General features: G+C 39.0%; 1 long non-coding RNA gene across 4 annotated transcripts in view; it reads right to left on the bottom strand.

Annotated features, from left to right (window-relative positions):
- The window catches only part of LOC139434592 (uncharacterized), a 34,935-nt gene extending 21,728 nt beyond the window's left edge, over positions 1 to 13,207 (bottom strand). For all 4 annotated transcript variants that reach the window (XR_011643914.1, XR_011643912.1, XR_011643915.1 and 1 more), the window contains exon 1: positions 12,921 to 13,207. This is a non-coding gene — a long non-coding RNA (uncharacterized lncRNA). The remainder of the gene's footprint in view (positions 1 to 12,920) is intronic.
- Between the last annotated feature and the right edge of the window lie 737 nt (positions 13,208 to 13,944).

The following is a 13,944-nucleotide window of genomic DNA, read 5'->3' as shown; positions in this document are numbered from 1 at the left end:
TCAAACGTCGACGGAGTGCAGTGGTAAGTCTTACATTTTTAGCACGGTTTTTAACGATGACTTCCTCTGTTTACTGATATGTAATATTACAAAGATAAGTTCTTTATCAGGAAAAACGGACTAGGAATTAACGATTTGTCTTTTGTAGGAAGTGCCGCAGTAAAAAAACACCGAGGGAAAACGACGAAGAAGTCAGTGAGGTGTTAGTCCCTTTTTGGGAGGAGCAAATTATCCTCGTTCAGCTGGATGAAATACATTTACAGGTAATATTAATTCATCAATAATAGCAGTCATGCGTTCATTTCCACAGAACACAGGAAATGAATGACGTTTGTTTATTTTAAGCATGTTGACTGTTGTCTAACATTACCGAGATATAAATGCTAATTTCAGTTAGCGCGTCAATTATGCTTTCCCATTATATGTTAGCATTGAGCTAGCGGACTAAGCGCTAGTTATTTGGCACTTCACAACGCAGGCTCCTTGGAGGTGTGGCGTGATGGGTGAGTCCTGATTCATCCGGATCATTAACCCGGATCCTAGTAATGAGCTGGTCGTGACGAGTCTCCCCTCTCGATTAACCCGAGTCCTTTGAGTCCTACACCTGGTGACGTACAAATTAAAACTATAAATTGCGTCACTCGCTACTCTCCTTATAACATATAAAGTCACATTCCAACGTACCCCAGTCCAGAGCCATATAATACGACAAAATGAACCTATGTTACCGTGATTTAATTGTAATACACGTTTCAAAATGATGCAGAAGTAACTAAATACTGATAACAGTTAGTAAAAACCATGCTTTAATGCTTTGACAAGTGTGCAGACAAGACGGCATGCAAAACCTTTTAAAATGCGCGTTTTGTGAATGGAGAATGGTCAATCAGGCTAAACTAACGTAGCTGCTCTGTCCACACTCACAACAACGTCCTAAAGACAGAATTAAAGTAGCGGCTGTATTCGCCATGACAGACAGTCTGAGGTTTGTACTTGTTTAACTTTTGTCTAGTTTCTCAACAGATATGAGGAGCTGTGAGGAGTTTATTAAAGAGACACACACACACACACACACACACACACACACACACACACACACACACACACACACACACACACACACACACACACACACACACACACACACACACACACACACACACACACACACACACACACACACACACACACACACACACACACACACACACACACACACACACACACACACACATTAGCATTTCAAAGTATTGCTTGTTCACACAGTTGGATGTTGGAGCTTCACTGTGCACTGCTGAATGATGTATGTGCAGAGTTTGACCCTTGAAGGCTGTTTCTTCTGCTCTGAAATGGATTATATTTGTTACATATTAATAGAATTTTTGATTTTTAGATTTCATTTCGGATTTGTGAATGGGAGAAGTAGATGGAAAACATACCAAACACTAATTATTCAAAGTAAAGTATTTCATTTTAGATACGTTAATATTAAGGAGGCATAGGCCTATATGATGATACGATTATTGATTGTTTTTTGTCATTGAGAATAAGTGAGAAATTGATTTAACTTCTGTTAGACAGCTATCATACATACTGAAGAAATATTGACTGAATGTATGCAATATGTATGACATTCATAATTTATATCTAATTACATTAACTGTGAATGTCCTTCAATTTATTTCAAATAAAATAAAATAACAAAATAGGATTGTTTGAGACGCGTTGCGGCTCGCCTCGAAAGTAGACGAGAATAGCCGATCGCAGCCGGGGGAGGTCTCAAAAAGCTCGCCTGAAGTGACGTCGGACAGCTCGGAGTCGGCTTCGTCTTCTTCTTCTTCTCTCGGTTTTTTGGCGGATTGCAAACAACTTTAAGGTGCATACCGCCACCTCCGGAGTCGGCTTGACTCGGTTTGCATTTATAAAGAGTAAATACATTTGTTCCTGCTCAAGATTAGATTCAACTTTATTGTTATTGCACATATTACAGGTACTGAGACAACGAAATGCAGTTTAGCTTCTAACCAGGTGCAACAAGCAGTGAAGTGAAAAGTAATGTACACAATAGACAGAATAAAATATAGAATTAATTGAATGATGAATAAACAATGAGGGGTATGAATACACTATATATCAGCCTGTGAGAAGTATGAACAGTGTGTATGAATATGCTAAGATATATAAAGTATTAAAACGGTAAGCAGTGCAAGTATAGTATAACATATATAGATATTAATTTCATGATGATAAACATTGTGGAACAATGATGAAAAATGTTAATGGAAGGGGCGACGTAAAACTGACACAAAACAACAACAAACTTTTACCGAGCCAATTGGAGAGTTTCATCAGCAGCACGGGGTAAAACCACCAATGAGCGCTCAGCTCGAGATACCAGCGAGCCGTTTCTCGTTTCCCCATCAAGCATTTCGCTTCCGCAGCCCGTGGAGAGGAACTGCGCCGCCGCGCCTCGCTCTCAAGGCTGCGGGCGTCTTTGTCCCGCGAGATTTCAACGTCTCATGTAGGCGAGCCTCCAGAGCAAGTCGGACAAAATGACTAACCATCATGCAACGCACTAGCAAGACGTTGATCGCAACTGCGCAGGTCTGTGCAGGTCTTGCTTGTCTCAAACAAGCCTACTATCTTTATATAGATATTTGAGACGTTTATGACTCGCGCATGCACGATGCAAATCGGGCAACCGTCTAGACGTCAAATGTCCCATTAGAGATTAGAGACCAGATTGTCCTTCTCAGGGTGTTTCTGTTTCAGAGGATGAGTCCTGCAGCTGAAGTTAGGGGCTGCATGAGACCTCTTGTCCCAGAGAGAAGCTCCTCTTCATCTTACTGGTTGTTGCGTATCACAGGAATGAAATGACCATCCAGCCAAACTACACATATTTGAAGCTTTGGCTTTGCAGCCAGGTGTTTTTATTTACTTCAAGGAGTGTATGTATCGCTGTGTACTTCTGTTTGACATTATCAAAGGACTTTGAAGTTCAAACAATTCAAAACATCGAGGTCAAGCTGGGTCAAGATCATACATCTGTTTACCTCAGAGACACATGAAACAGCACAAATGAAAAACAAAACGCCATAAGAGCACACTTACTCCTGTCTCATTCTCACACACAATCACTCACAGACATACAAGATATAAGGAGGTTTAATATGTAAGAGTGTGTATGAGTTTGGGAATGAGGGAGTGAGAGAAAAAGAGAGAGAGAAAGAAAGAAAGATATGAGGTGAAAACTGTGACTTGCTGTAAACCAAATATACTGTATATTAGGGCTGTGCAATTAATCGTATTTTAATCGCGATTACGATTATGGCTTGCGACGATTATGAAAACAGCATAATTGACAAAATACGATTATTTTGCTGGGTGCGCTTTCGCCCCTCCCTAAAAGCCCACTCGGCCACGTGGGAGTGACATGTGTTGTGAGTGTTCAGCGCGAGCGAAGATGTCAGAACAAGAGCAGCAACTCGTTAAAAAGAAAGGTAAAACTATTTCCACTATTTGCAAGTACTATTGTCATTACATTTCACATCGCTAAAGATATGTGCCCAGTTAGCAACCAGGGCTTCAAGCAACGTGTCAACACGTTGGACAAGCGTTACGCGATGCCGTCTCGGTATTATTTCAGCAGGTCTGCGCTACCTGCACTATATGACACATGCCGTGGGGAAGTTGAGAGAGATGTGGCTTCAGCTGACTACTTTGCGACCACAACGGACCTATGGTCTAGCCCAGGGGTGCCCAACCAGTCGATCGCGAGATGTGTCTAAAAATAGAACAACAATATTCTGTTTTATCGCTAATGTCCTGTAACATAATCTTCCTGTGCCAGAATAATGCACTTGAACGCATCAAAGCTTTGTGGTTGGCCGGCGTGACCCCATGTGTCGGGGCGTGGCTGAGGGTCTTCAGTACAGGTGGCTTGTCACCTGCCTGCGCTCATCTCTGAAACCAGACCATGTAAACAGGCTGGTGTTTCTTGCAAAAAATCTTTAAGAGATGAAATGAGCAGCCTTACCAGCATTTGCCATGGTGGCCTAAACATTTTTATTTGGTCTTGAATTGTAGTTCAACATTTATTTCCTGTTACTTCTGGACCATGACGGTTGGCCAGCCTTCAACGTTTAACTGAGTGGAATAATGAATATGTTTTACCAAAATGTTGGCTATATGTTAAGGAGTTTTCAGTAGGTTGTGACAGTGCACTGCAACATATTTGATTTAATTTATTTTGGTCTAATTTATTTTTATTTATCATATTAATAATATATGTTTAGTATGGTTTTGGAAGTGCGCTCCAACATATTTGTTGATCTTGTTTATTGGTAAAATATTATTTGTTTTAAAGTTCAATAAATGGTCAATGAATAATCGTCAAAATAATCGTGATATCAATTATTGACCCAAATAATCGTGATTATGATTTTTGCCATAATCGCACAGCCCTACTGTATACTGTTGTCTCTGTCACACACACACACACACACACACACACACACACACACACACACACACACACACACACACACACACACACACACACACACACACACACACACACACACACACACACACACACACACACACACACACACACACACACACACACACACACACACACACACACACACACATTTCTCAGCTGGTACCACTCTTCCACATCAACACACCTACATCATATTAGTTGCATACATGTATTCCAATGGCTGTCAGGGCCCCATTATACAACAGGCAAAGAAACCAAGAAATGACAAGCATGTAATTCAATGGTAAAATGTCACATCTCGTGATATACAGTCAAAATGACACATTTAACTATTCTACTCCAATATAAAACCTTGACATTACAAAATGCATGATTTTATACCGGTATGGCGGAGAGATCAAAATATGTGGTTATAATGGGAGTGGATGGGACATTTTTGTCCGCGAGTGGCTAATGTGTGACTTTTCTGTTTAATCTGGTTCTGTGCAAAAACTAATAATCCACCAAAATAAATGGTGTTGCTAATCTTTGACATATCCAAGACTGTGATAAAAAAAAAGCCGACCCTTCCAACATTCATTATATGGAAAATAACTGCCTTTTTGTGCATGTTTTTCATAGAAAATGTTTTCAAACTGGCAGTTCAAGGGTTAAAATCCTGAACATAAGTTAACATTTGGTATTTTTGATCAGGACTGAAGTTGATTGAAAGATTTAACCCCAAACAGTTTTTAAAAATATTAATCTGTTGTCATTTTAGAGCAGTTTTTGGAAGTGGACATTTTTGTCCCGAATGACTAATGTGCAGTAGCATGGCGTGGGGAAAAATTTAGGGGAAGCCAATAATACGTCCTTTCTTTTGGGTCGGGGGTGTGGTGGTCAATGTAATAACGTAACCAGATGAGTGATTACAGCACCCGGTATCATTTTACACACATTTGTATCAGATGCAGAACTTACACACGCCTGTTATCTAACCGACAGGTCCGCACGCACTCTCCAGCCCAAACTCTAATAAGCATTCATTCGCAAACTAAATCAGGAGACCTTTAACGTTTTACGTTCGATTCGCTCCTTTTTTCCTCTCTGTACACAGCTCCAGTTTGGGCATTGGCCTGTCATCAGATTTTATTTGTTGTTGCTGCTGTAGCGGAAGTTTAGTACAATTGTTTTTGATTAAATACTCCAAATCTCCACTTGCACTTGCTTGCTACTTTCTAACGGCGGTGACGCTATCTATCTTCTATCGATTAGATTTATGATTCAAAAATTATAAAAGTAGGTAGACATGTGGATATTATCCGACTGAACAAAACGTGCATTTATCTAACAGGTTCGTTTTCCACAGACCTTATTTCCAGCTATTTTCCAAAATCCTATGGAGAAATCTCATTGCTTTTTTGTCGAGGGAAACCGAGCGCAGCTTACTTCCGGGTTTTAGGACGCGTCACTGCAACACTAAGTTGATGCGATTTGATTGGATTGTGAGGCAAGGGAAGCCAGCCGCCTCTGGCTTCCCTTGGCATGGCCCTGACTAATCACAGGTTGGCAGGGGCATCACGTGGACCTCATCTGATTGGTCAATCCCTCAATTTTTTTTCACCAAGGGAAGCCAATTTCGACTGGCCTCCTCTCGCAACAGAGAGTGCAATCTACTATTTCACCATAACATCTAGAGGGGCGCTGTTTCACTCTTTGTAAAATACTTAATGAGAATAGGGGAGAGACGGGCCGGCAGCAACACACAGCAAAGAATTTCCGAAACTAAACGAAGTGTTTTTATTTATTTATTAAAATGATAACTACAATCCGAAAAAACAGGGGAAGCCTGGCTTCCCTTGGCCTCCAGGAGAAAACGCCACTGCTAATGTGTGACTGTTTTGTTCAATCTGATTTTGTGCAAAAACTAATAATGCAAAAAAATAAATGTTGATGCTAATCTTTGACATATTATTATTATTATTATTATTATTATTATTATTATTATTATTAGCATTATCATATTGATTGTTATAAAAAAAGAGCCAGTCCCCAGATATGTATTCTTTGGAAAATAACAAATGTTCTCTGTTTTCATCATGAAAAAAACCCAGCGGTTTCATGTATTCAAAATGGCATTGAAAGGGTTACAATCCTGAAAAAGATTACATTTTTGGTATTTTCTATTAGGGCGGAAGTTGCTTTAAAGATTGAACCCAAAAAAGTTGTGAAAAAAACCTTTTAATATAATGTTTTTATCAAAGTCTTTTGCAGTGGACATTTTTGTCTCAAATGACTAATTTGCGTAGTCCAATCAAATGATACCGGAGGGTTAAAAAAAAAGAAGCAAATACTGTTTATGTTGTTTAATTACATTGTCAATTAAAGTTACTAAAACAAATACTCTAAATGAAAAAAACTACTGAAACAAAGGACTGTAACTTAAATGTACTAAAACAAATACCTTTACAAGCACTTTGAATTGCCTTGTGTTGAAAGGTGCTATATAAATAAACTATATGAGGTGCTCACCTGTGGGTATCTTCTCTTCAAACAGTAGTATTTAAAGAAAATGTCACATCATTATCCTTTATATAGTATATAGTCCCAACATATTTGCAAAACTGTTAAAGTGACACTTTACTGGAATAACTTTATCTTACATTTTGTCAAAAAACAAATGTTTTAGAAGGATAGCTGCTTATCAGATTCAGCAGTTTAGTTTGGGTGGGGGGAGGGAGTATTCAGACACCAAATTATTATAAATCGAAATGATTTACTTTATTTATATTATATATATATTCCATCCCTACAGTGGAAATTAAAAACAAATGGGTTCAGAATGTTTCAATGTGTGATTAATAGCTTAAAAATACATGCGTAGATGCTCTGCTACAGGGAAACTCGATGGAGAAAATTAATTAGCAACATTAAAATATTCTGTTTCATCTTGAGTAATAACAAATGTGTAATGTGAATTATATAATTATACATTAGCCACTGGTGCTGAATGCGTTCATCTTCATATGCTTTTGTTCATATTTAGTAATTCTATATTGATCTTTAACAGATTTTCCCAGGGACTGCAGCTAAGGCAAATTGACATGCTGCAGGATGGCGTGGCAGGAAGCAGTCGCAAGCTGTCAACAATTAGCCTGAAGTTGAGGAAGGTCTGCAAGAGTGCAATCAAGAGGAGAGAAAGGAGGGGAAAGCAGAGACTTGGAGGATCAAACGAATTTGTCATGCTGGACGAAAGCAACTTCTACCACAAAAGGAAGGTGTGTATAAACTACAGAGCCTTAGCCTTTGGCCTCACTAAAACTAAGACCTTTGTTTTTCAAGGTGAAATAACAACATATCTTTTAAGGTCAGAGATTAACGAATGAGCAAAGTAATGTAATTTTATAATTGTCATATACACTCTTATGCCTGGCGTGCTTAGGCTTCCAAGACAGTATACATTAGAGAGAGCCAGCTCCACAGTGTATACACAGTCAAATAACAGAAAAAAAGAATTTAGAAGCGAAGAAGTATCTCACCCAATCAGATCATTAAGGAAATAAATCCTTATTCTTACTTTTTATTACTAACATTTTAAAAGTGCATAATCTATTTATATATATATCATCTAATTCCAATATCTATCTTACATTTTCATGCAGCAAAATAAGCAAACTTTAACTTAATAAAATTAAACAGCCTTTTCTGTTTGTACCACCACATTTTAATTATTTTCTCTTCTTTTTTGAGAAAGGAAGTGAATATTTTTAAATTGGAAAAGAACGCAAATAACAAACACATTTGACTTTGTTTATCAATTGAAATTCCTGATGTTTATTTTTATATAATTGTGTTGTCCTTTTTCACTGCTTTACAGTATGGTAGGGGAAGATTCGGTCCTACGTGGAGGAGGAGAACATGGGTCTTTGGAATGCTGGGCATCAGAGGAACAAGGAGAAGACCTATATCCTGAGGCTGGTTACCAGTTGAGCCCTGAGCCTGTTTTTCAGGCCTCAGGCTCGAAAATGACATTCCCAGAACAATTGACTATATCTTCACTTTTAAAAGGGGTAAATTAATAATATTTTTTCTCAAAGCAATGATAAACCTGTGAGTTGGATGTGGAAAAGTCAGAATCAATATAGATTTTTTTTATTTTAAAGTAAACTCAGATTGAACATAGTAACAAAATGTAAATTATAGTGTCTGTCCAAAAAAAAAACATTACTTATAGTGAAAACCACCCTTGAATGATGGGATAGTAGACCAAAAGCTTTAGGAATCCACACTATAACATATAATAAGTACCCCGTATCAAGATTGATGCAAAACAAGTGAATTTGACCTTTTTAGACAGATGTAGAAACCAGTGGCGAGCCGTGACTTTTATACCTAGGCCCTCTGACCCCCCCTCCCCCCCTTCCCTCTAAAAAAAAGGAGATATTACGTCTCAACTATACTTCAGCGGAATATCAAAACAGCGGTCTGGGGTGAAACGCATCAATGACAGCGACCCTCTACCACACAAAATAACATCATTTATACCTACACCTATCATGACAGGGCACACACAGCCAAGTAGCAATTACAAATGAATTAAGTCGGCACGGCGGCCCGCATTGAAAATGACTTAGGCCTACCTTTGATGATCAAATCACTGAAACACAAAGTCCATCCTCCTGTTCTTTTGGATGAAGCACTTCATGGCGGGGTCATTCAGCTGATCCTTTGCCACTCCAATTTATCATTGTAACTCAATCTTTAAAATGACTCGGTTAATAATTTCGCAAAGATGTCCTCACTATCACTGAAGTGAGCCATCAAGAACGAACTTATGCTAATTAGAAATCTATCGATCATAAATCTATCGATTAGATTTATGATTCGAAAATAATAAAAGTAGGGTAGACATGTGGATATTATCCGGCTGAACAAAACGTGCATTTATCTAACAAGTTCGTTTTCCACAGACCTTATTTCGAGCTATTTTCCAAAACCTTATGGAGAAATCCCACTGCTTTCTGTCGAGGGAATCCGAGCGAAGCTTACTTGCGGGTTTTAGGACGCGTCACTGGACCACTTGCATACACCTCACAGCGGGCGGAACCTGTCATAAAGTCCGCGAAAATAAAGCCCGCCCATTTAGAGGGAAGATATGATTGGTCAATTGTACTGTCATTTGACATTACTCTCTCATTGAGTTACTATGGTGGGCCCTCTGTGAATCTACAGAGGGACCAACAAGCCCTCCGGTCTTCACATAACTCGCAGACGGCATTTAACCCTTCACATTCCAACAGAAACTGAACAGGCAGTTTCGAAGGATTTATTTCTTTGGAAATATTATTTTAAATACAATTAAATCAAGTTATTTTGGTAAAACTAATGAAAAATGTAACAACAAAAAAATATAAAAAATAATATTTTAAAAAAAAACGTTTTTTTTAATGTTTTCAAATATTATTTTTTAGAATATCTTAGGCCCTCACAGAGGGCCTAGAGGGCCCTGACGGTTCGCCACTGGTAGAAACCGCTTGTGGGGTCATTTGGGTGCATTTTCCATATCTTTGGCCCCGCTCGGTCGATTTTGATGATTGACAGCTCTTTTTAACCGTTGGAGCCAATAGAATCGAGGGGAAGTTCCTAAATCCACCTACACGTTACCCATTGGTGAATGAGTGATGCATAGCCAGAATGACTCGGAACCGGAAGCTCTCACACACTCTAGTAGCTATCGTAGCAGCTAATGTGAAATCTCCGTTATTGACATAAAAATGGAATGATGGATTATCAGTAATAATTTCAAAGTGACACAGACACATTGGATTAACCTATGGATTAACCTTCAGCAGCGTTTTTATCGTTTTAATGCCATTGAACACAACTTTTGATCAGAAAACCACAAAGTTGAGACGTTTTCAGCCGTTTTGGCTCCGTAAAGCTATTTTGTTGTTGTTGTTTGTTGTCGTTTCACCGCGAGTTCTGATCGTGAAGATACTTATATGTCTGGAATCTTTGGATTCTCAGCTTGCTAATCAATATCTTGTTTGTGCAGATACGATAAGTAATAAGGGTATTTTAATGTGAGTTCTGTGCTAGGTGTGTTAGCATTTTCTTCGCTCAGGGCTAATTCAGAGCCTTTTTTATTACCCTTATGTTTCGTTTTGCTACAAATGGTTAATATTGTCTGATCGCTGAGTTTCCTCCCGTTAAGTGGATATGACACATTCATAGTTTATTAAATGTTAAGAAGCCCTCAGATGCCGTTTCTTGCAAGATGTTGCGTTTTGCCGCGGGGTTTAACTGGTTAAACAAAGATCAAGGCGCCACTTAATTCCTCTTGTCACAAATTACGTTCGCCAAGGGACCACGGTGATAACGGACATGTGGAGGGTGCACATGACTGCACTCGCAGAAAGTGACTGTCTATTTCTCTGTGAACCACAGCCGGTCATTTGTGGACCCAGACACAGGAGCCCACACCCAAAACATTGAGCGGGCTTGGTCATCACACAAGTCCCAGGTCTGGAGACTGCGGGGGAACCGCACAGTGAAGACTGAAGAGTCATCTTTCTTTCATCGAGTGGACACATTGGCATTGGATTGTTGCATGACATACGCCACATTCACAAGTTCTAAAAAGCAACCTCGTTAAATTCAGGTTCTTTGTTTATATGTTCCTCATTTCTATCACATTTTTTCAAAACATTTGGATTGTTGTTTAAATAAAAATGTTAACTTGAGTGCACAGTCTTTGTTTGTTTGTTAAACTGCTTAACTAATGGTGAGGAAATGATTAGTTAACTACTGTTTTTGATGCATTACTTGAGGGGAAACAAACTGCCTAAGTAATGGTAAGGTAAGTAATGATGACTTAAGCAGTAACGGACCATTGCTTCAATCAAAGTCACTCATTAACAAATGATTCATTAATACAGTCTGTTTACCAGTAACTAACCATCAGTTCTTCAATCGCAGTCACTCAGGAACTCCTCATTAACTGACCATTAACTATCTAGTCGTTCCTGATTCACTACTCAGTAACTAAGCACATTTTGTGTACCTTTATTGTAAAGTGTTACCCTGTTTTTAGTACATTTTGAATTGCAAATAAATAGGAAAGTATAAGTTAACAATACATAACATGAATTTGTTCCACAAGAGGGCAACCACTTAAATTAAGGTAACATTGTCTGTGAGAAGCATATTTATATATTGTTTTGCTTCAGGCATTTCAATAATAACTTTAAAGGTTTATAATTGTGTTGATTTTATGGATACTTACTATTTTTACTTATATTTGTGAGGTTGCAATATTTAATTGTGGTCAAAGACGGAAACTTTCTTGATGCAAGACAAAGCTGGACTTAATCTGTGCGGTTTCACCACACAGACAAGTGGTAACCCTACACCACTTGAGGAAGCAATACGTGGATAACATAAGGAACACACATGCACACAAATACCAGAGAACGGCAAGGAGCTAGTGGCCCTGATAAAGTTTCACTTTAATAAGGACCAGATGCTCATAAAAGACTACTTATAAGGATTATTTTTGTCTTCAAAGAGACAGGAAGAGTAAGAAAGACATATGGATATGAAGAAATAAATTCATTTTGACATTTTGATTCACGTTTGTTATTAGTGTCGAGCCAGAGTCATAACTTCCATATGGTCTACATGTGTGTGTGCCGAAAACAATGATCGTAAATGATGAAAGGAAGTCAGGGCGTCCTGGTTTTATTAACAGGGCAGGTAACGAGGTGAAAGGACGGCAGCGGCTGCTCAGGTTCACCAAAGAGCAGAGGCCTTAGTTCACAGTGCACAGGAACCCCGGTGGGAAACGGTACATTATTCTCCAGCTGTTTGACATGAAATGACTTCCAAAACCAGAACTAATTATCATGCTCTGAACTCAGTGACGGGATGACACGTGTGGAGGCTTTATATAAAATGAGGAGGAATCCAAGTGTGCATAGCATGTTTGAACCCTTTGACCCTACTTATTGCTGCCATGGAAAAAAACGGTGGTTAAGTCATGAAATAAGTAACATTTAATATTGTATTAGAGAATGTTTACATATAAGAGCCCTTGAATTTGAAATAAAGCTCTGAAACCTTGTTTATACCGTGCAGAGGTATCCATAAACTGGAGAGCCCCACTCAGATGTACCTGTAGTTTTATTACTCTGACTTTGGGTAAAGTTTATCATCCTCACTAACATAGACTGACCTGTACACAGAGCAAAGGAGAGTGCACTTTTCAGGTGGATTAGACGTAACAGTTCCGGCAGAGAATGAAAGGCATGATTGATGCTTTTCTTTTACTGATTTAAACAGAAAGCAGATGCAACGGTTTGAACCAGCTGCAGCCAGACTATCAGACAGATTTAGGAGATGTGGAAGGAAATACTTTCAAATAAAGGGATCAACTCACCTTGCAGAACAACGCTGAGGCCAGGGAAACTTCTCAAGCTATTTTGGGAGTGCATCTGCGTATCCAGTATGATGCAGCAGGGTGTTCCCAGGACAGGCCTGCTCTGGAAAAGCTGACCACTGCAGGGAGGAGACTAGTGCAAGTTGTGATCAAAACTTCTGAAGCAATGGAGACACGGAGAGAGCTCGCACTTTGATGGCAAACACTGATAGTTTATTCTGAGCTTCGGCCGGAGAAGTCACAAGACATGTGCTGTGCCACGAGTAGACACCGCGGTTGCCAAACCAATTCTGAAGAACTCAACCCCAGACCCGTGCATTTAGCTGGTTCTGAGAGAATAATCAACATTGTGCATAACGAGATAAAACCATAACACCTCTATCAGCTGCCGCCAACAGGCAGGAACAGGGAGACAAAACACAGAGCACAGCCTGTGCTCATAAGGGCAGCACAAACTGATCAACTGGGTCAAAGATATGGGCCCAGGAAAACACAAGTCATGACTGATTATATAACTGTTAGGAAAATGTTCTGAGTCAGGGACAGAGGGTTAGTTTGCCCAAACAAGCATTAACCGAAATAATTCTAAGGAAATATCAAGTTAGATTTTGTAAATTTGTTTTAGGAGTTCAGCAATCCTTGTTATGCAAATGATGAACAAATGGAAAAGGCATCAAGTGTTCTCTTTCTCCATCACCTGCTTACAGTTCAAGTCAAACACTGGCAATCAATGCTGGAAAATGTCTCCGCACACCATGGTGCAATGGGAAATCCTGGAATGTATCAGTAAAAATTAAGAATTCAACTGTTTATACATTCTTCTGCTGTCTTTTGGCAATAAAATAACATTTCACAGAGTGCAGAAGCAATTGGTATTTTACTGCACAATGTGTTTACGAGAGAGAGAGAGAGAATTATTTGCTTCAAAATAAATGCACTTTGGCAAAAATACAGAACTACATTTGATCACAGAAAAACATCTACAGATGACGTGCACGTTCAGACAAATAATAAACCAGACACT

The sequence above is a fragment of the Pseudochaenichthys georgianus genome, chromosome 10 (assembly GCF_902827115.2).
Source record: "Pseudochaenichthys georgianus chromosome 10, fPseGeo1.2, whole genome shotgun sequence".
NCBI classification, from domain to species: domain Eukaryota; kingdom Metazoa; phylum Chordata; class Actinopteri; order Perciformes; family Channichthyidae; genus Pseudochaenichthys; species Pseudochaenichthys georgianus.
Note: the sequence above shows the minus strand (reverse complement) of the source record. Positions and strands in the feature narration are given on the sequence as shown.